This window comes from Bufo gargarizans, chromosome 6 (genome assembly GCF_014858855.1).
Source record: "Bufo gargarizans isolate SCDJY-AF-19 chromosome 6, ASM1485885v1, whole genome shotgun sequence".
Classification (NCBI taxonomy): Eukaryota; Metazoa; Chordata; class Amphibia; order Anura; family Bufonidae; genus Bufo; species Bufo gargarizans.
The window spans coordinates 6,968,804-6,990,104 of record NC_058085.1 but is presented as its reverse complement, the minus strand read 5'-3'; the positions used below and the strand labels follow the sequence as shown (position 1 = coordinate 6,990,104).

At 45.9% G+C, this 21,301-nt stretch overlaps 1 protein-coding gene across 1 annotated transcript in view; it reads right to left on the bottom strand.

Annotated features, from left to right (window-relative positions):
* The window catches only part of LOC122939905 (ABC-type organic anion transporter ABCA8-like), a 322,317-nt gene that overhangs the window by 95,905 nt on the left and 205,111 nt on the right, over nucleotides 1–21,301 (bottom strand).

The following is a 21,301-nucleotide window of genomic DNA, read 5'->3' as shown; positions in this document are numbered from 1 at the left end:
GGCGCTGGGTGACAGGTATACGTTTTACGGACAGAATTAGACTGGGATATGCACAGTAGCGTGTGTGTGAAGTTATTGAGAATGACCCTATCAGCACCTTTATTCTGATATACCCTTTTAGGGATGTATTTAAAGTAGGCCTGATACAGCAGAAACCACTAAATTAGGAAATTGCTAAATTGGGAATTGTATTTCAACCCAGAACAAAAACTGTGCTTTGACGGACACTAAATAACTTTACCAGCCACAACAGTACAGCAGTAATGACAGATTTAGCTGGATATAAACTTGAGGCCTAGTATTTAGGCGCTGGGTGACAGGTATAGGTTTACTGACAGAATTAGACTGGGATATGGCCAAAAAATAACCACACTATTGATGGTTAAATGCACTTCGTGTGACAGCTTGACCAACCACACTACTGAGGGTTAAATGCACTTGGTGACAGGCGCAGCTTGCTCCTGATGTAGTATATGGCCAAAAAATAACCAGACTATTGCTGGTTAAATGCACTTGGTGTGACAGCTTCACCCTGATGTAGGATTTAGCCAAAAAACAACCACACCATTGAGGGTTAAATGCACTTGGTGACAGCTTGTGCTGGCGCACCACAAGACACAAAATGGCCGCCGATCACTCCAGAAAAAAGTGACTGACAAACGCTCTGGGCAGCCTAAAAACAGTGAGCAATTGAATAGCAGCAGTTCAATCATCCACAGCTGCAGATCGATCTCTGAATGAAGTCTTTTGGAGGAGTTAATCTGCCTAATCTCGCCCTACTGTCGCAGCTGCAACCTCTCCCTACGCTAATCAGAGCAGAGTGACGGGCGGCGCTATGTGACTCCAGCTTAAATAGAGGCTGGGTCACATGCTGCACTGGCCAATCACAGCCATGCCAATAGTAGGCATGGCTGTGACGGCCTCTTGGGGCAAGTAGTATGACGCTTGTTGATTGGCTGCTTTGCAGCCTTTCAAAAAGCGCCAAGAAAGCGACGAACACCGAACCCGAACCCGGACTTTTACGAAAATGTCCGGGTTCGGGTCCGTGTCACGGACACCCCAAAATTCGGTACGAACCCGAACTATACAGTTCGGGTTCGCTCATCCCTACTTCAAATCTTTATTTTAAAAAAAGAAAAGTTTCACAAAAATGTATCTGTTTTGTTAAAAAACGGACACAAATGTATTGAAGCGTATGCACATCTGTTAAACATATACATTCAAAAAGAAGGATCGATAACCACTGAATTGCATAATTTTTTATAGGTGTTTTTACTGGGTGTCTAAACGTATACACCTGACGTACGGCAAAAATGAGATGTGAACAGCCTCATAACGGACGCTGGAAAAAGACGGATCCGTGATTTTAAGAGCAAACGGATGCTGACTGAGCATAACTGAAGCTCAATATATACGTTTTATCTGATGGTTCAGAAGACTGGAAAGCTAAACAGTGATGTGAACCCGGCCTAACAGAGGGTTTCTGGGTCATGAGACATTCAGGTTATTATTCTGGTTGTCATGGTTACAGCAATATGGCTTTTTATCATGCTATAGAATAAGCCCTGCACTGGCGCTACTGCGATCCCGGACACTAGTGACACCTGTCGTAATATGTGTGTATAATACTGATCAGAGTAAAAAAAAAAAATATAATATATAGGAAGGTAGCGTCCGTGTTTTTCTAATCCTCAGGATAGGCCATCACTAGCTAATTTGCGGGGTCTGACATCCGCACCCCCGCTGATCCGCTGTTCAGTGTCGCTCCATCGCTGGAAGATGGCACCAGAACTACGCTGCACCGGAGGGAACCCGCTTACTACTGTTGAAGTCAATGGAAGCAGCGTTGTACTTAACCACTTCAGCCCCGCTAGGTGAAACCCCCTTCATGACCAGAGCACTTTTTACACTTCAGCACTACACTCCTTTCACCGTTTATCGCTCGGTCATGCAACTTACCACCCAAATGAATTTTACCTCCTTTTCTTCTCACTAATGGAGCTTTCATTTGGTGGTATTTCATTGCTGCTGGCATTTTTACTTTTTTTGTTATTAATCAAAATGTAACGATTTTTTTGCAAAAAAATGACATTTTTCACTTTCAGCTGTAAAATTTTGCAAAAAAAACTACATCCATATATAAATTTTTCACCAAATTTATTGTTCTACATGTCTTTGATAAAAAAAAAAATGTTTGGGCAAAAAAAAAAATGGTTTGGGTAAAAGTTATAGCATTTACAAACTATGGTACAAAAATGTGAATTTCCGCTTTTTGAAACAGCTCTGACTTTCTGAGCACCTGTCATGTTTCCTGAGGTTCTACAATGCCCAGACAGTAGAAAAACCCCACAAATGACCCCATTTCGGAAAGTAGACACCCTAAGGTATTCGCTGATGGGCATAGTGAGTTCATAGAACTTTTTATTTTTTGTCACAAGTTAACGGAAAATGATGATGATTTTTTATTATTTTTTTTTTCCTTACAAAGTCTCATATTCCACTAACTTGCGACAAAAAATAAAAAAAATTAGGAACTCACCATGCCCCTCACAGAATACCTTGGGGTGTCTTCTTTCCAAAATGGGGTCACTTGTGGGGTAGTTATACTGCCCTGGCAATTTAGGGGCCCAAATGTGTGAGAAGTACCTTGCAATCAAAATGTGTAAAAAATGACCGGTGAAATCCAAAAGGTGCACTTTGGAATTTGGGCCCCTTTGCCCACCTTGGCAGCAAAAAAGTGTGACACATCTGGTATCGCCGTACTCAGGAGAAGTTGGAGAATGTGTTTTGGGGTGTCATTTTACATATACCCATGCTGGGTGAGAAAAATATCTTGGTCAAATGCCAACTTTGTATAAAAAAATGGGAAAAGTTGTCTTTTGCCAAGATATTTTTCTCACCCAGCATGGGTATATGTAAAATGACACCCCAAAACACATTCCCCAACTTCTCCTGAGTACGGCGATACCAGATGTGTCACACTTTTTTGCTGCCAAGGTGGGCAAAGGGGCACATATTCCAAAGTGCACCTTTCAGATTTTGCAGGCCATTTTTTACACATTTTGATTGCAAAGTTCTTCTCACACATTTGGGCCCCTAAATTGCCAGGGCAGTATAACTACGCCACAAGTGACCCCATTTTGGAAAGAAGACACCCCAAGGTATTCCGTGAGGGGCACGGCGAGTTCCTAGAATTTTTTATTTTTTGTCACAAGTTAGCGGAAAATGATGATTTTTTTTTTCTTTCTCTTTTTTCCTTACAAAGTCTCATATTCCACTAACTTGCGACAAAAAATAAAATTCTAGGAACTCGCCATGCCCCTCACGGAATACCTTGGGGTGTCTTCTTTCCAAAATGGGGTCACTTGTGGCGTAGTTATACTGCCCTGGCAATTTAGGGGCCCATATGTGTGAGAAGTACTTTGCAATCAAAATGTGTAAAAAATGACCGGTGAAATCCGAAAGGTGCACTTTGGAATATGTGCCCCTTTGCCCACCTTGGCAGCAGAAAAGTGTCACACATGTGGTATCGCCGTACTCAGGAGAAGTTGGGGAATGTGTTTTGGGGTGTCATTTTACATATACCCATGCTGGGTGAGAGAAATATCTTGGCAAAAGACAACTTTTCCCATTTTTTTATACAAAGTTGGCATTTGACCAAGATATTTTTCTCACCCAGCATGGGTATATGTAAAATGACACCCCAAAACACATTCCCCAACTTCTCCTGAGTACGGCGATACCAGATGTGTCACACTTTTTTGCAGCCTAGATGCGCAAAGGGGCCCAAATTCCTTTTAGGAGGGGATTTTTAGACATTTGGATCCCAGACTTCTTCTCACACTTTCGGGCCCCTAAAAAGCCAGGGCAGTATAAATACCCCACATGTGACCCCACTTTGGAAAGAAGACACCCCAAGGTATTCAATGAGGGGCATGGCGAGTTCCTAGAATTTTTTTTTTTTTGCATAAGTTAGCGGATATTGATTTTTTTTTGTTTTTTTTCTCACAAAGTCTCACTTTCCGCTAACTTAGGACAAAAATTTCAATCTTTCATGGACTCAATATGCCCCTCACGGAATACCTTGGGGTATCTACTTTCCGAAATGGGGTCACATGTGGGGTATTTATACTGCCCTGGCTTTTTAGGGGCCCTAAAGCGTGAGAAGAAGTCTGGAATATAAATGTCTAAAAATGTTTACACATTTGGATTCCGTGAGGGGTATGGTGAGTTCATGGGAGATTTTATTTTTTGACACAAGTTAGTGGAATATGAGACTTAGTAAGAAAAAACAAAAACAAAAACAAACAAAAAATTTCTGCTAACTTGTGCCAAAAAAAATGTCTGAATGGAGCCTTACCAGGGGGGGAGTGATCAATGACAGGGGGGTGATCAATGACAGGGGGGTGATCACCCATATAGACTCCCTGATCACCCCCCTGTCATTGATCACCCCCCCTGTAAGGCTCCATTCAGACATCCGCATGATTTTTTACGGATCCATGGATACATGGATCGGATCCACAGAACGCATGCGGACGTCCGAATGGAGCCTTACAGGGGGGTTATCAATGACAGGGGGTGATCAGGGTAATCAGGGTGATCACCCCCCTGTCACTGACCACCCCCCCTGTAAGGCTCCATTCAGACATCCGCATGATTTTTTACGGATCCATGGATACATGGATCGGATCCACAAAATGCATGCGGGCGTCTGAATGGAGCCTTACAGGGGGGTTATCAATGACAGGGGGTGATCAGGGTGATCACGCCCCTGTCACTGACCACCCCCCCTGTAAGGCTCCATTCAGACATCCGCATGATTTTTTACGGATCCATGGATACATGGATCGGATCCACAGAAGGCATGCGGACGTCTGAATGGAGCCTTACAGGGGGGTTATCAATGACAGGGGGTGATCAGGGTAATCAGGGTGATCACCCCCCTGTCACTGATCACCTCCCCTGTAAGGCTCCATTCAGACATCCGCATGATTTTTTACGGATCCATGGATACATGGATCGGATCCACAGAACGCATGCGGACGTCTGAATGGAGCCTTACAGGGGGGTTATCAATGACAGGGGGGTGATCAGGGAGTGTATATGGGTGATCACCCGCCTGTCATTGATCACCCCCTGTAAGGCTCCATTCAGACGTCCGCATGTGTTTTGCGGATCCGATCCATGTATCCATGGATCCGTAAAAATCATGCGGACGTCTGAATGGTGCCTTACAGGGGGGTGATCAATGACGGGGGTGATCAATGACAGGGGGTGATCAGGGAGTGTATATGGGTGATCACCCGCCTGTCATTGATCACCCCCCTGTAAGGCTCCATTCAGACGTCCGTATGCTTTTTGCGGATCCGATCCATGTATCCGTGGATCCGTAAAAATCATACGGACGTCTGAACGGAGCCTGACAGGGCGGTGATCAATGACAGGGCGGTTATCAATGACAGGGGGGTGATCAGGGAGTGTATATGGGTGATCACCCGCCTGTCATTGATCACCCCCTGTAAGGCTCCATTCAGACGTCCGCATGTGTTTTGCGGATCCGATCCATGTATCCATGGATCCGTAAAAATCATGCGGACGTCTGAATGGTGCCTTACAGGGGGGTGATCAATGACGGGGGTGATCAATGACAGGGGGTGATCAGGGAGTGTATATGGGTGATCACCCGCCTGTCATTGATCACCCCCCTGTAAGGCTCCATTCAGACGTCCGTATGCTTTTTGCGGATCCGATCCATGTATCCGTGGATCCGTAAAAATCATACGGACGTCTGAACGGAGCCTGACAGGGCGGTGATCAATGACAGGGCGGTGATCAATGACAGGGGGGTGATCAGGGAGTTTATATGGGTGATCAGGGGTTTATAAGGGGTTAATAAGTGACGGGGGGGGGGGGTGTAGTGTAGTGTGGTGTTTGGTGCGACTGTACTGACCTACCTGAGTCCTCTGGTGGTCGATCCTAACAAAAGGGACCACCAGAGGACCAGGTAGGAGGTATATTAGACGCTGTTATGAAAACAGCGTCTAATATACCTGTTAGGGGTTAAAAAATTCGGATCTCCAGCCTGCCAGCGAGCGATCGCCGCTGGCAGGCTAGAGATCCACTCGCTTACCTTCCGTTCCTGTGAGCGCGCGCGCCTGTGTGCGCGCGTTCACAGGAAATCCCGGCCCTCGCGAGATGACGCGTATATGCGTCGTTGAGCGCAGGGCTGCCACCTCCGGACCGCACATCTGCGTTAGGCGGTCCGGAGGTGGTTAAAGGGGTTCTCCGACTTCAGCAAATATCATTGATCTTGTAGACACAGGTAATAAGAGGCACTTCCTAATGTATTGTGATTCTCCATATTACCTCCTGTGCTGTCTGGATTCATTTTTCCATCACATTATACACGGCTTGTTTCCAGGGGTTACGGCCCTAGTGGTCTCGGAAATGGCTCTGTGGGATTTCTGTGTCTGTATGTCCGCATGGCTGTTCTGTGTGCATTACGGGCAGGGTCCGGGCTGTTCTATTAGGGGCCGGATGTTCCGAAAAATGCGGAATGCACACGGCCAGTATCCATGTATTGCAGATCTGCAATTCGCGTACTTTTTGGTCTTAACAATGTATTGTACAGTATGGTATTTTGTACTAATGTATCTGCAAAAATCCCAATTTATACATCCCACCACTAGATGGCGATATATATACCCAGGTCAGGCCTAGTGAGACAGATTAGTAACACACAATGTCATAACAAAAAAGCCAGTGGAAATAATATACCCAAATTCATATCACTTTATTATATATAAAATATCGAGAGAAAGGGCAAGATGGAAAAAGTTATACAGAGAAGCGAAGGGCATATATACCACAGGACTGGCATGTATCCCCACAAGGCTGATAAGCACTTATCGGGTACCAGGTTCGTACTGTGACACGCAAACATCCAATATACACCAAGGCGGTGTGTAGCATACCATATCCACACCCCGATGGGGAATTACACAGTACACTGTAATTACCTCGATAGAGATCCATGGATGTTAATGTGGTCCACAGCCAGCGTCCATGGCAACCATCAGTACCGGATTATCCACAGCCTATTTAGTACACAGGCACCCAATTGTGTGTCTATATGGCCTAATCAATAGCATAGGCCCAATGTGAAAGCTGTATATGGCAGTGTCTCAATATACACTTGAAACCAAGGACGTACCTGAAGACATGACCAAGCCCAGATGAATATACAAGCCCTAAGCGCAAGACCTCGCCGCGCGTTTCGCCTCAGCGGCTTCGTCAGGAGGTATAAAGAAACTGAAAGTGGAGGGTATATATACTGGTAACATAAGTGGGTAAGGTACCTGGATTGCGGACACCTGTGCCCCAACTGAACGGGCGCAACAGCATCATGATGTACGGCGCCATCTGTCAGCGCGTCCACGCCAGCACACAGCGCATGTGCGGTGCATAATGACGTAACGGAGCGCGTCGAGATGGACCCGGACAGCGCATGCGTGCAGCCGCGACCCATTGGAACACATGTGATCCGCAAGCATTGGACAATCGACTCCCATTCGTCCCGCCTCAATAATAGATAATACTAGATATTCCACTCCATAACAGCGTTCCATGTTGGGCCCATGTTTTACATAGTTTTAGTTTTACATGCATTTTTGTACTGCTGCAACCAAAGACATCAAAAGTAAAAGTTGTGAGTTGCATCTTATCACTGTCTACCTCCTTATTACCATTATTGGTTGCACCACCATTAACGGTACTGGCCTCACGACTAAAACCATCAAGGGACTCAGCCACAACAAGCACCCTAAGCACCCCTGACATCAAGGGCACCTCAACCTCCATCTTGGCTGATGCTTCCCTACACAGAGCGTGCCCCGGAGGATTTCGTGCTGTCCACCTCAACACTGTGCTGCCGGCCCAGGGAGGCTATCTGCTAACCGTGAGTAAACCCATGAACTGTGTGTTATTATTTGGCCCCTCATCAGTCCAGCATGCACCTCACGTGTTTCCCCTGCGACTGGCTGGCTGCATATCTTTTCTTGGCGTCATGAACAGGATATTAACCCTTGCGCCATATTTGAGAGACTGTCGCATGTGAATAAGCCCCTTTATTTGATTGAGAGACTTTTGCTTATTATGCGCTGTTTTGGGCTACAGAACTGTTTAAACTGCTTGAAAAGTATATGGAGGTGCTATACTAGCCCCCAGCATAAAAATCGCAGTGTTAAAAGTGCGAAAATCCAACATTTGTGTGTCACTATAACCGCTTGCTGTCAGTGAATAGACGGTTTCTATGCAATTAATATGGCCGCCGGAGCTCTTGTTTAAAAAGAAATACTGCGTCATCACTGTGGACAAGTTGGGAAAATATTGTGCCTCCCACTTATGCAAACTTGTTTGGTCAAAGCCTATCCTACCTGTACTGTGTGGGTTCTGAGAGGCCGGCCCTATATGCAAGCGCAGCGCCGCCTCCTCTGCTTGTGGTCACATCAAAGGGAGACGCCGCGCATAGGAGGACAGTGTGACGTGCGTGCATCCCCAAGATATCGCAAGATTTACACCGGCAGGCTGCCGGATCGCATCACATTGCCTGTCTGCCCCCAAGTAATCATCGCAAACTGTAACTTACTCGTGCTACTTCAGAGAGAAGCACCGCTAGCCAGGAGCGCTATTAGAAACCCAAGTAAGCGCTGCCTGAGAATTGTATTCAGCCGGTATCAAACATTTAAAGGGCCATACACCGCAAGATAGCGGTTGCCCATAGCAACGCTACATAAAAAGTATTGACAGCCACAATTAACCTATCTGACTGTAATCTACCTATTGTCAGCATGTCTATGCAGGAAGATAACTGGCAGCCGCAGCCGGTCCCAGCGCAATACCAACTGCTGCAGCACCAAGTTTAATGCCTCTAACCATGCCTTATTATTTTGGGGCCCCCTGGTTCCCACGGTATTCTGGAGAAGTTAACACTTTAAGGGACGTTAAATAAAAAATGCTTGCTGTGTTCAGATTGTACCCTGTATCCCCAGAACAGCAGATGGAGATTCTTCTTGCACAAGTAAGGCTGAAGCTCAGCCTGCGTTTGTGGGAGGGGCGAAGGAGGCCTATTTAGCACGGCCCCACGCTCTCATCACGGACGCCACGCTCTCACGTGACGTCTCTGCACTTCCGGGTTCAGTACCGACGCTGCCGCTTACCCACGCTGCTGCTCGTTCCTGCCCCCGGTCGGAAGTCCTCTACCCTCCCGAACCGCGCTCCCCTGGTAAGCTAAGCGGCGCCTCAAGCTGCTCCCTGTCCTGGGAGCCTCGGCGCTGCGCTCTTCAAATGTTTTCACATGTCCACATGCTGGCCCCACCTCCCGCACTGGGCTCCAGGCAACGCTGACGCTCAGGTCCCCAGCACGGCCAGACCTCCGGCACTGGGAACCCGACAGCTAGCATGCCTCAGTATCCGGCATATTCTGGGGCAAAGACAATAAACCGCTATTTTAAATCACAATCAGCGTCAACACAATGCCCTAAGGAATACAAGAATTAAACTCTGCTACCCGGCCTCAGTAAGCAGTGCATGAAGAGATACCCCAGCTTCCACCAACCACGTCAATTCTATAGGCAACAGCATGCCTTGGTAATGAGCTGGCTTTGGGTACCAGCAATGCCAAAAGGATTTATTGGAAATAAACATTTAAAGGCCATGCAGAGCATATATACATACATATTATGCATTGTTAATAAAAGTCATATATATAATGGAGTTCACAGGACCCACCAAAGGAGCAGTAAATTAAAATAAAAAAAATCCTCTCTCCAGGTATACAGGGCATGTGCACATACGTAAAATTTTATCTTCACGCCATTGTCTGCCACGCAGCAGATCCACGTCAATTTGGTCTTTTCCTTAGGTTCCTTCATGCAATTGTCTGTCCACGCTATTGTCTGCCACGCAGCAGACTCATGTCAATTTCGTCTTTTCCTTAAGATTCATTCATGCTTGTCTGCCACGCAGCAGATTTACGTCAATTTAAATGTTTCTTTCACGTAATCATCTGCCACGCAGCAGTTGCCCTTTCCGTCTCGTTTTCTTTCCCTAACACGTATCAGGCTTCAGTTGTGGTCTGCCACGCAGCAGTCCACGTGAGTTTTCCGGACATGCATCAGGTTCATCCACCGCCCTGACACGCATCAGGGACAGGTTCTCACGTCTCATGCGCTACTCACTCGCCCCGTCCTAACCCAGGTGCTTCGATGCGCCTCACGAGCTTCGCCTCTAGCCACGCAGCTAGCTCACGGGTTCCGGCCGCCTGCAAGGCGTCAGGTCATTCAGGGGCACCTCACAGGTGTCAGGCATGGTCAAGCTTGACTCAGCTTTCGCTCCCTGATTCACGTCAGGTTCTACCTTCTTCTGCTCTCAAACCTCACCCCATGTTTCTAGGGTCATCCCGGAGGTCTGTTCGGTTCAAAGTTCGCTAGGCGAATTCCTCAAGGTACCAATCCCAGGTCACCTTTTTCATCCAGGTCATTTTCGTTTTCGTTTAAGTCCAGGTAAGTTTGATTTTACTACTTCATTCCTTAGGATCAGGCCAGCATCCGCAGGTCTTTTTCCTTCAGGTAGTCTAGGCCAGCTCATCAGGTAGGTTGGGCCTCTTAACCTCTTCCTGGTAACGGATTCGGTCACTCTTCGGTGTCATTCAGAGGGTTTCACTGATTCACTCGCTGGTGTCAGGTGGCTCTATCACCCTTCTTACCTTCCATTTTTCCTTTTCACAGCACGATGTCCCACGCATCGGATATCGCCGAGACTCGCTCCATTCCGGAATCGCCCGGCTCAGCCCATGGAAGCACTCTTTCATGCAGGCAATGGACCATCCCGAAACTCATATTCGAATTAACCAGGAGAGACATCCGCTACCCTGCCTCAGCCCGCAAAGCTGAGTTGTACAGGCTACTGACGGCAGGGCCTATCTCAGCGGCTGAAGAGCAGGTGTCTCTGTCCACGGACCAGACAGCGCTGGCCCAGCTTCATTCCGCTATCAACACTCTCACCAGTTCAGTGTCCGACATGCAGACCAGGTTGCTAGTGGTGGAAACCAGGCCATCAAGTTCAAGCACTCCCACCTCTCCGGCTCCAGGCCCGTCCGCCATTCATGCCCCAACCCCAAGCCAGGCCCCCAGCTCCTTCACCATTTCCCCATCACATTTCGTTCCCGATAATATCCGAAAGGACACTTTGGCAGGTGATGCCAGACGCCGATCCATCAGGGGTTCCTCCACCCGCCATCGAGACACTGATGATGGATTGAGCAAGCATGTCAGAACTGCCAAGTCACTCATCCATAACTCCCTATCCCTCAATACAGCCAGGAACTACAAGACCGGGTGGGAAACCTTCTCACAATTCTCCCTCAGACACCCACAAGGACATCTGGATCAAACAACTCATCTCATGGCATTCCTGGCTTATTGTCACACAGACCTTCACCTATCTTTCAGCACCATCACATTGTACCTGGCAGGGGTACAACATTTCCTCACTTTAGATTTCCCAGGCAGCCAGTCCATATTTTCTTCCCAGGCCATCAAATCCACCCTTAGAGGGATCCAAAAGAGCAGCAACAAGCCTGAGTCCCGCAGGAAACCAGTCACCGGGACAATGTTCAGGGCTTTTTCCACCTCCCTAGACAACGATCCTTTCGGGCCATACAAAAGCATAGTGATCAAAGCTGCCATGTATCTCTGTTTCTACGGGTTCTTATGGCCCGGGGAATTCACTAGCTCTCCGGGACACGCAAGCCCCACTTCAGACCAGCTGGTCTGGCAGACTCATTGCACCCTTTCTCTCCCTTCCATCAAAACTTCCCAAGTAGGACCTCCAGTCAAAATTAGCTACTTCCAGACCTTCAATGAATGGTGCCCGGTGGCCGTGTTCAAAAGCTTCTCGCCATCTCAAAAGTTTCCGCGCCAGGCAGCCCTCTCTTTCCCTTTAACTCCAAAGGTCTCACGACTTCACAGTTCATCCATCACATCAGAACTTTAGCTTCCGGGTTAGGGTTCGATGCCAAGGCCATCTCGGGACATTCGTTTAGCATAGGCGCGGCTTCCGCAGCATCAAGTCACGGGGTCCCAGCACACGTCATCCAGAAAATGGGCAGATGGCAATCCTCCTGCTTCACGCATTACATCCCTAATCCGCGGGCCGAGATCGCCAAAGCTTTCACCAGCTTAGCCCTACGAGTTCCACCTTCACATTTCCTACCCGTTGACTTTTGCCCCTCATTTAGCTCGCACCCGGCCATGGCTTCCCGCACACCCCAGCCATCTATAGTTGACAGTCATGTCATCCCTTTCCCCTCTGTCCTTCCTCACGGTCTCCCACCGTAGCCAGGACCACAATTAGAAGGAGCTGCTCTTAGAGATGTGAAATCCTGGCCAAGCTCAGAGAGAAGGACACTGGAGCAGATATTTGAACGTCTCTACACCACCTTTGAACCCAGGACCGTGTCAGAGGTCAAGATGAGGTTCTTCAGCAAGAAACAGCAAACGGGTGAGTCACTCAGAGACTTTGCATTATCTTTACAAGAAGCCCTTAGAGCTGTTGTACAAGTAGACTCACGTGAGGCAGAGAATCAGGACAAAACCCTGAAAGAGCAATTTATTGAAGGACTTAATACAAATAATTTAAAGAGCCAACTAAGAACGTTTGCCGCCCAGCATCCAAGTGCTGCCTTCCTAGATTTTAAAGACCTAGCTATCAGTATACTGGGAAAACGTTCACCAACAGAACCCGATGGATCCGCTGTAGTGCCAGCAACACAGCCGGTCACCCCTGTCAAACCTTTACCTGTCGTCAGTCAGGCAACTCAAGCCCTAATTCCTGACTCAGTTGCTGCCCTTACTGAGCAAGTCCAATTCCTGACTAAAAGTCTGGAGAAAGTTCAATAAAAATTGGAACAATGGGAAAAGCCACTATTGCTGGATGATGAGAAATCCAGGTTCTTCTCTCCTTGATTATAAAGAGACTTATTCTAGAAATTCAGGCGGACGCCCACCTGACCGCACTAGTACCCCCAAGGGGCCTATCTGTACATACTGTCACAAGCCAGGCCATACTGAAGCCACCTGCTGGCAGTTAAACGGGCGACCCCTGAGGTCAGGGACCACCCCTCGGGCGGTAGATCAATAGGTCCAGAAGATCCTTATTGGATGCCAAGATATGTTGGATCCCGTCCAGAAGTGACACTTCAAATAAATGAGCAAAAACCACCCGGTGGTTGGATTGGATTACAGGGTTCTTTTATTAGGCAAGCCATTTGTATCTGAAGAAGGGGTATATCCCTGAAACGTGTTGTACTGCTTGCCTAATAAAAGAACCCTGTTATCCAATCCAACCACCGGGTGTTTTTTGCACCATAGGACATCTCTACCTTACTGAATCACTGGCTTTCTGAGGGATTTCAGGCATCCCTGAACAGAAGTATCTATATCCCGGGCTGCATACCATCCATTTATGAGGGGCTTCTGCTAATCTTATATGTGCCTACACTAGAGTTGTGTCTAGCTTAACACAAGCTTAACACAACTCCACAAGGTGAGCCTCCAATTTTGGAGATACTATTTATCTTCTATTTAAGACGTTATTATTACCTGATGGTGCGCCATTTTTTTGTTCTACAACTGAACAAAGCCTGCTCTAATTACTTCAAATAAATGGAGTTCTTTTTGTTGCCCTAGTTGACACAGGATCCCAAGTCACTACCATTCAACAATCTGCATTTGAAAAATACTGGGTCCAAAATCAGCTTACCCAGCCCCCAGAATCCTGGCTGAGTCTCATAGCCAGTAACGGCAAACCTGAACCAATACTGGGTTACTGGGAACCTACTATTCAAGTAGGAGGAACTAATTCTATCCCAACAAGGTATTATTGTAGTACAAGTGAAAGAAAATAACAATAACCCTCCAATAGTCCTAGGCATGAATGTCCTTAGGAATTGTTATGTTGAAATGCTGGAAGCCTTACACCAGTCAGTGCCTACTGCTTCTTTTGCTTCTAAGAAGGTAATCCAACAAACCATTTGTGTACTAAGTGCACAACATAAATTTGCCAATGAAAAAGGAGAAATTTGCTGTGTCCGCATCCGAGATAATCAACCGGTGATACTCAAGCCCAACACCAAAACTCTCCTGTGGTGCCGAGCTGTAGTTGGAATTCAAGGTCAAGACTATCAAGCCTTGGTAGAGCCCATCGTCTTGGAAGACTATCCCCTAGTTAGAGCTGCAAGAAGCCTGGTAACCGTCTCTGAAGGTAAAGTGCCTATTCGTCTCCTCAACTTGAGTGATTACAGTGTGACGTTAACAAAGTACCGTCCCATTGCACAGCTGATCCAGGTTACCTTTCAAGATGTCATCAGCGTGACTACAGATCTCAAGAAACAACACCCACAAGGCCAAAACTTAAACACCCCCTGGTGGAAAGAACTTCATGTGGGAGATGCTTCAACACCAGAACATCAATTGGAAGGAGTACTGCAAGTTGTGAAAGAGCATCACCGTGCTTTCAGTAAACATTCTACAGACTATGGGGAAGTGGATATCATAAAACATTCCATTCCTACAGGTTCACACCCACCGATCAAAGAAAGGTATCGGCCTATACCACCTACTATGTACCAATCCGTCAAGCAAATTATTCAAGAGATGAAAGACTCAAATATCATCAAAGACAGCCATAGCCCATTGGCTGCACCACTAGTCCTAGTCCGGAAAAAAGACGGCAACATCAGATTCTGTGTGGACTACAGAAAAATCAACCAAATTACTCACAAAGATGCTTACCCTTTACCACGCATAGAGGAATCTTTGACAGCTTTAGGATCTTCAGTCTACTTCTCTACTCTTAATTTAGCCAGTGGATACTGGCAAGTACCAATGGCACCAGAAGATCGTGAGAAGACTGCATTTACTACCCCCAAGGGCCTATTTGAGTTCAACTGCATGCCCTTTGGACTTTGCAATGCACCTGGAACTTTTCAGAGACTAATGGAGCATTGTCTGGGCCACAATTTTTTTTAAACTGTCCTGTTGTACTTAGATGATGTCATCATCTATTCCAAAACTTATGAAGATCACTTGAAACATCTGGCTGAAGTTTTTCAAGTTCTCATTAAGCATGGACTAAAAGTCAAACCTTCCAAGTGTCATCTACTGAAGCCAGAAGTTAAATACTTAGGGCATATTGTCAGCTCTGAAGGTGTTAAAATAGGATCCAGAGAAGATAGCCGCAGTCCGTAATTGACCTACTCCCACTACGGTGAAGGAAGTAAGAAGTTTCCTCAGTTTCGCGGGATATTACAGACGTTTCATTCCTCACTTTGCCCAAATCGCAGAGCCAATATTGGAACTTTTGAGAGGGCATCCTAAAAGATACCAGAAAACTCCAATACCAGTGGAATCGAACACTGAAAGAGAAATTGCCTTCCAGCTCCTGAAGAAGAAATTAACCGAACCACCAATCTTAGGTTATCCGGATTATCAACAGCCATTTCATCTTTACACAGATGCTAGTAAGAAAGGCCTGGGAGCTGTTTTGTCAAAAGTACAAGAAGGAAAACAGAGTCATTTCCTACGCTAGTAGATCTCTTAGAGTTAGTGAAAAGAACGACCAAAACTACAGTTCCTTCAAGTTGGAATTCCTTGCACTCGTGTGGGCTGTTACAGAAAAATTTAAAGACTACCTTGCAACAACACCCTTCGTGGCCTTCACCGATAACAACCCACTAGCACATCTTAACACCGCCAAGTTAGGAGCGTTGGAACAAAGATGGGCCTCACGCCTTGCTAACTACAATTTTAAAGTAAAGCACAGAACAGGAAAAGCAAACGAAAATGCGGATGCATTATCCCGTCTGCCGACCAAAGAAAACCCTACTTCACAAGAAGATGTTTGGGAAGAGGTATAAATGCCATCTTTCTACAAAAACTTTGCCCACCAAGACATCATCGCTGTCAAAGGGAAAAAGGTTTTCAACCTTCAACAACAAGTGGATCCAAAATCCTACGTACACAAAGAAAGATGGATCAAGCTACAAAATGAAAGCAGAGTGTTAGGAGAACTACAAGATTTCTTCACCAGCGGAAGAACACCAGAAAGAATCCGCAGGAAGAATGCTGATCTAGAGTTGTCAAAACTATGGAGACATAGAAAACACCTCTTTCTACAAAAGGGCCTACTATTAAGAAGAACTTTAGACCAAATTACATGGGATCGTCTATACCAAATCCTAATACCACGCCGTGATGCAAGAATCATTCTGGAGATGTACTATGATCAATCAGGACACTTTGGCGTGCAGAAAACAGAAGCCACCATCTGTAGAAGATTCAATTGGATTGGGATGAGGGGAGACATTGAAAAATGGTGTCGAGAATGTTCCACCTGTGCTGTTGGAAGAAATGAGAAACATGACCAAAGAGCCCCCTTACATTCCATTGTAAGCAAAACACCGCTAGAAATAGTAGCAATTGATCATGTGAAGTTGGAACCAAATCGCTCAGGTTACACCTATGCTATGATCATTGACCACTACACTAAATTTGTTGTAGCCGTGCCTGTCAATGACTTGACTGCAAAAACAACTGCAGATGGTTTCTGGAAACATTTCTTGTTGGTAGGCCTACTTTATTGCCTCAGCTGATGTATACCTACAACAACACTATTCATTATTCTGCTGGGTATACACCCTACTACCTTATGTTTGGCCGACAAGGTACCTTACCTGCTGACCACACTTTTGGCGTACAAGTGCCTGATACAATTAACCCCCTACCAAAGACTGATTGGGTGACTGAACACCAAAGGCGTTTGATTGATGCACAAGAGATTGTTCAACACATGGGACATGCCCATATGTGGCGAAACCAACCTCGCCACTTTTTTGGAGGGGCCTGGCTTCTAGCCTCTTGCCCCAGGATTATGGGCCCTCTCATCAGCCAGGCCTCCTTTGTTCACAAAGGACTTGGACTAACTTGAACCCCTGGTCTAATTCATGCCATTTTGGGATGTTAAATGTCTATGTGTATTGAAAAGGGTGGGACATTGTATACGTTGAGTAGTGAGGTCTGTTCCATTGTCTCTCTGTGTGTGTTGGCGATGTCCTTTGTCCTGAGAGATAATTCAATTACTTCTCGGTTGTCTCCAGGACAGAGGATATTGTGTATTCACCTGCCTGTGATGATTGCATCAACCTAGTGTGAGGTAATTCTATCACGGGCAGAGAGGAGGATTTTGTGTGTGAGTGTCTGAGTGTATTGTACATGGTTATTGGCTGTTTTTACAAAACCCTGTGGGTGGTAACCTTGTTGGAAGATGTGTATAAAATAAAGAGGCTGCTTTATACCTTTATGAAGTTTTGGCTCATGTTTGGGGAATACGATAACTACACTCTTGTGGATTGCTACATCACAATACTCCCCTGAGTATAAGCTCTTGTAAGAGCTTGTTCATGGCTCCTGCTCTCTGGATGTAGGAGAGGTTCACCCACTGGAAGCTGAAGCCCGCTCTTGGGTCCAGCGTGGGTGGAGGACGGTGAGACCCCAACCAAGCTGTGGCGGTTCGTAGGGTCTGCAGTGTGTACGGTGTCAAGTGGAGTGCTTGGAATCCTCGGAAAGCACTAGGAGCATCTAACGACGGAGGTACCCGGTCGGGGTGCCAGGAGATCCGTTACTCCATGAAAAACAACAGAAGGACTATAACCAATCTGCCAAGGCAGAACCACTCAAAATTGGTGATCGTGTCTGGTTAAAAAATAACCACCGATCCAGCAAACTAGATAGCAAATGGGAGAGAGAACTTTATACCATTACTGCTATTCTAAATCCAGAAACTGACACGTATGAGATTACCCAAGAGGATAAATCCCGTGTAGTACATAGAAATCGCCTAAAATTGTGCCTTAAAGAAGACACTTCAGTAGAAACTTCTCAAGGAGAAGCTGTTCCAGAATAAATTCAACCCATTGAGCCAGAATTGGAAAAACCAACTGAGCCAGAGGGACCTTATTAGCCTCGGACCCTTTGCAATGGTTCTTAGCTCCATGGCTCAACATCTTAGTGCCTGCTAAGACCAATACCCCAACACTTCAACCAGAAGCTGAAGTTACTGCAACGCAGGAAAACTCAAGTTCCCCGGAAGCAAGGTCTGAAAAGTCTCAGCCACTTAATAGATCTGAAAGGAGTACCAGAGGACAACCACCAGTCCGCTACAGAGATTTCCTGCTCCAGCAGCTGAGAAGTTAATTTCCAGTCATGTTAATCCAACATTGAGGACACCCTTAATTTGTTTGGAGTTCTACAGACCCAGAAAAAGGACTAATCTACAGTTATCCTGTTCCATTTGCCTTAAAGGAATTTTTAAGGGATTATTTGCCTGTTTTGCAACGTTCAAGTCCTCACTCGGAGATAGACTTTCACGTACCTGAGCCTCCGTGATATTCCATTTTTGACATTTATTTGTGCCTAGGGAACGGACTCATACCCTGTGAGCCTCCTGAGATGTTTATTTTTGTTTCTCTTCATCATTATGGACAATTCTGGTTGTCGGTATATCAGCAGTCTTCAGTGAGTCAAATGGGGTTACACCTTATTTTCATATTTTGTTGTTGCCTGAGATATGCTTGCCTAACCCATTTTATTTATAGGTACAAGAAGGACAAGAATGGAAGTTATGGCGTTATTTTCCTATGCATACATGCTTTTCCCTTTTTATAGCTTACAGGAAGATACAACATCGACTCAAGAATGTGTTGAGGTCGACTTACATTTTACCATGGGGGTATGCAGCGTCCCACTACGTGTGTGTGGGCACTGCCTAAAGGATATCTGTCACATTTAGACCCTAATTTCAATTTTAATATATGTAGTTACTAATAACATGATATTCCAGAATCAGTTACTATTAGACTGATTTATGTCTATATGTGAGGGGGCACACTCAAAGGGACTACCAGACGGATGGTACAATTATAATGATTATTTAATACTTTAAAAACATACCCCTAAAATTGGTAAAAAATGCATACATAAAAATACATCACATGTGGAACATCACATAACACTCCTAATAGATGGTTGCTAATCATAGGTCCATGTCATAGTAATGTCCCAATTAAAATGATTGTAGTGAATGCTAAAGATGTTGCATTAATGTCCCGATCAGAATGGAGTCATATAGGTATGACCAAAACAATTAATTGTATAGCCTTTAGATGGTACTGTGACCAATTCTGATAGAGCAATGCTATTATTGCAATGGCGTAATGGCCAAATCTTGGTAAAGTGATGGTGGTACGGTATGCCCAATATTAATGTCCGGTGGTCTGATTATGCAGAATAGGTCGCTGATTTGAAATTTCCTGATTGGACTATCAGTCCGATTACTCACTGTTTCTTGTCGCTTGTGGTATGTGTCCAGTCTTTGGCTGCTTCTTTGCAGCAGCGATACTCCAAGCGGCCGTACACTTGCAGCGTCTCGCGTAGTGTATCCGGCCTAACGTGGCGTCCCACGTGGTCCGGTTGCCTAGGTTGCTGGTTAGACGCTGGACTGACGTCACTATTATGCGACTTGTGTTTCCGTTCTATACCGGCACACGAAACTTAAATCTTTAGACCCTTTGGGTATTCAGCTTTCTTGTGTATCCTAAGAATCCACGCTCACTCTGCTTATGCCAGACGCGTTTCAGGGTCATACACCCCTTCCTCAGTGGCCAGCCATTAGACTGATTTACCCCATATTTAATAAGACTCAGCCCTTAGCAACCAGTCTGCATAAAATTGCAATTTGACTATTCAGTAACAATAGCCCTCCCAAAAGTTGCAGTAACCAGAGCCCTCCCCCCTAAAGGGTTAATCTCCTGCAGCACAAAGAGGTCCTCTTACCACATGTTGCTTTCATTTATACACTGAGCAGATGGCAGATCTCCCTTCCCTGGTCTGCGCTGCTTCAACTCTACTTCTCCAGCTCTGCTGAGTGAGGGAGCGTCTGCCAAGCGCAGGGACAGGGAGAAGTGCACACAGCCCAGGCACTGTTATCAGCTGCTGGGGAGGACCTGGCTTTAATCATTTACTTACAGTCCCTGGCTGTCAGGAATCTGACCTTGCACGCAGCCTGCTTCTGCGTCCTCCGTCCTTCAACAGATAGACGGACCATGCCTAGCAACAGATAGACGGACCATGCCTAGCAACAGATAGACGGACCATGCCTAGCAACCCTATTTTAAGCACAGGTAAATGTAGGCAGTACAGGGAACAAAACTGTGGAATTAAGGAGTAATTGAATACACAGTGAAAAGTTGAAATAGGGCCACCAATGAGATATTAATCACCACAATCCAATACTAAAAAATAAATAAAAAATACGACAGTTATCCTTTAAAAATACTTTTTGGTCTTAACAATATATTGTACAGTATGGTATAATTTTGTATTAATGTATCTGCAAAAATCCCTGTTACCAGGCAAATTAAGTGTAATTTATACATCCCACCACTAGATGGAGATATAGCTTAGGTCTTATATATACCCAGGTCAGGCCTAGTGAGACAGATTAGTTGAGGACAGGTTCAGGTTCAGTGGGGACAGAGACAGGTCAGTGTGGAGATCAGTAAGTAGACTGATACTGAGAGAGTAAAAAGTGCAGATCCAGCACTTCAGCTCTGAGGAAAAGTTTTAGTCCGGGGAGGGACAAAAGGACAGACTTATATACATCCAAAGGATAAAAGCCGCAAACCAGGCATAAAGGACCTTTGGGATATTCAGGTGAAGGATACCACAGCCTCCGGCAATCTCACCCAGAATTGCACTGATATTGAAAACAACCCACTGCCCCCAAAACTAAAAACCTGAAAAGCCTAAACACAGTGGATTTGCAGAATTACCTCTGTACCATCTAGAGACTGCATTTTTGTACTGCTGCAACCAAAGACATCAAAAGTAAAAGTTGTGAGTTGCATCTTATCACTGTCTACCTCCTTATTACCATTATTGGTTGTACCACCATTAACAGTACTGGCGTCACGACAAAAACCATCAAGGGACTCAGCCACAACAAGCACTCTAAGCACCCCTAACATCAAGGGCACCTCAACCACCATCTTGGCTGATGCTTCCTACCACAGAGCGTGCCCCGGAGGATTTCGGTGCTGTCCACCTCAACACTGTGCTGCCGGCCCAGGGAGGCTTTCTGCTAACCGTGAGTAACTGATGAACTGTGTGTTATTATTTGGCCC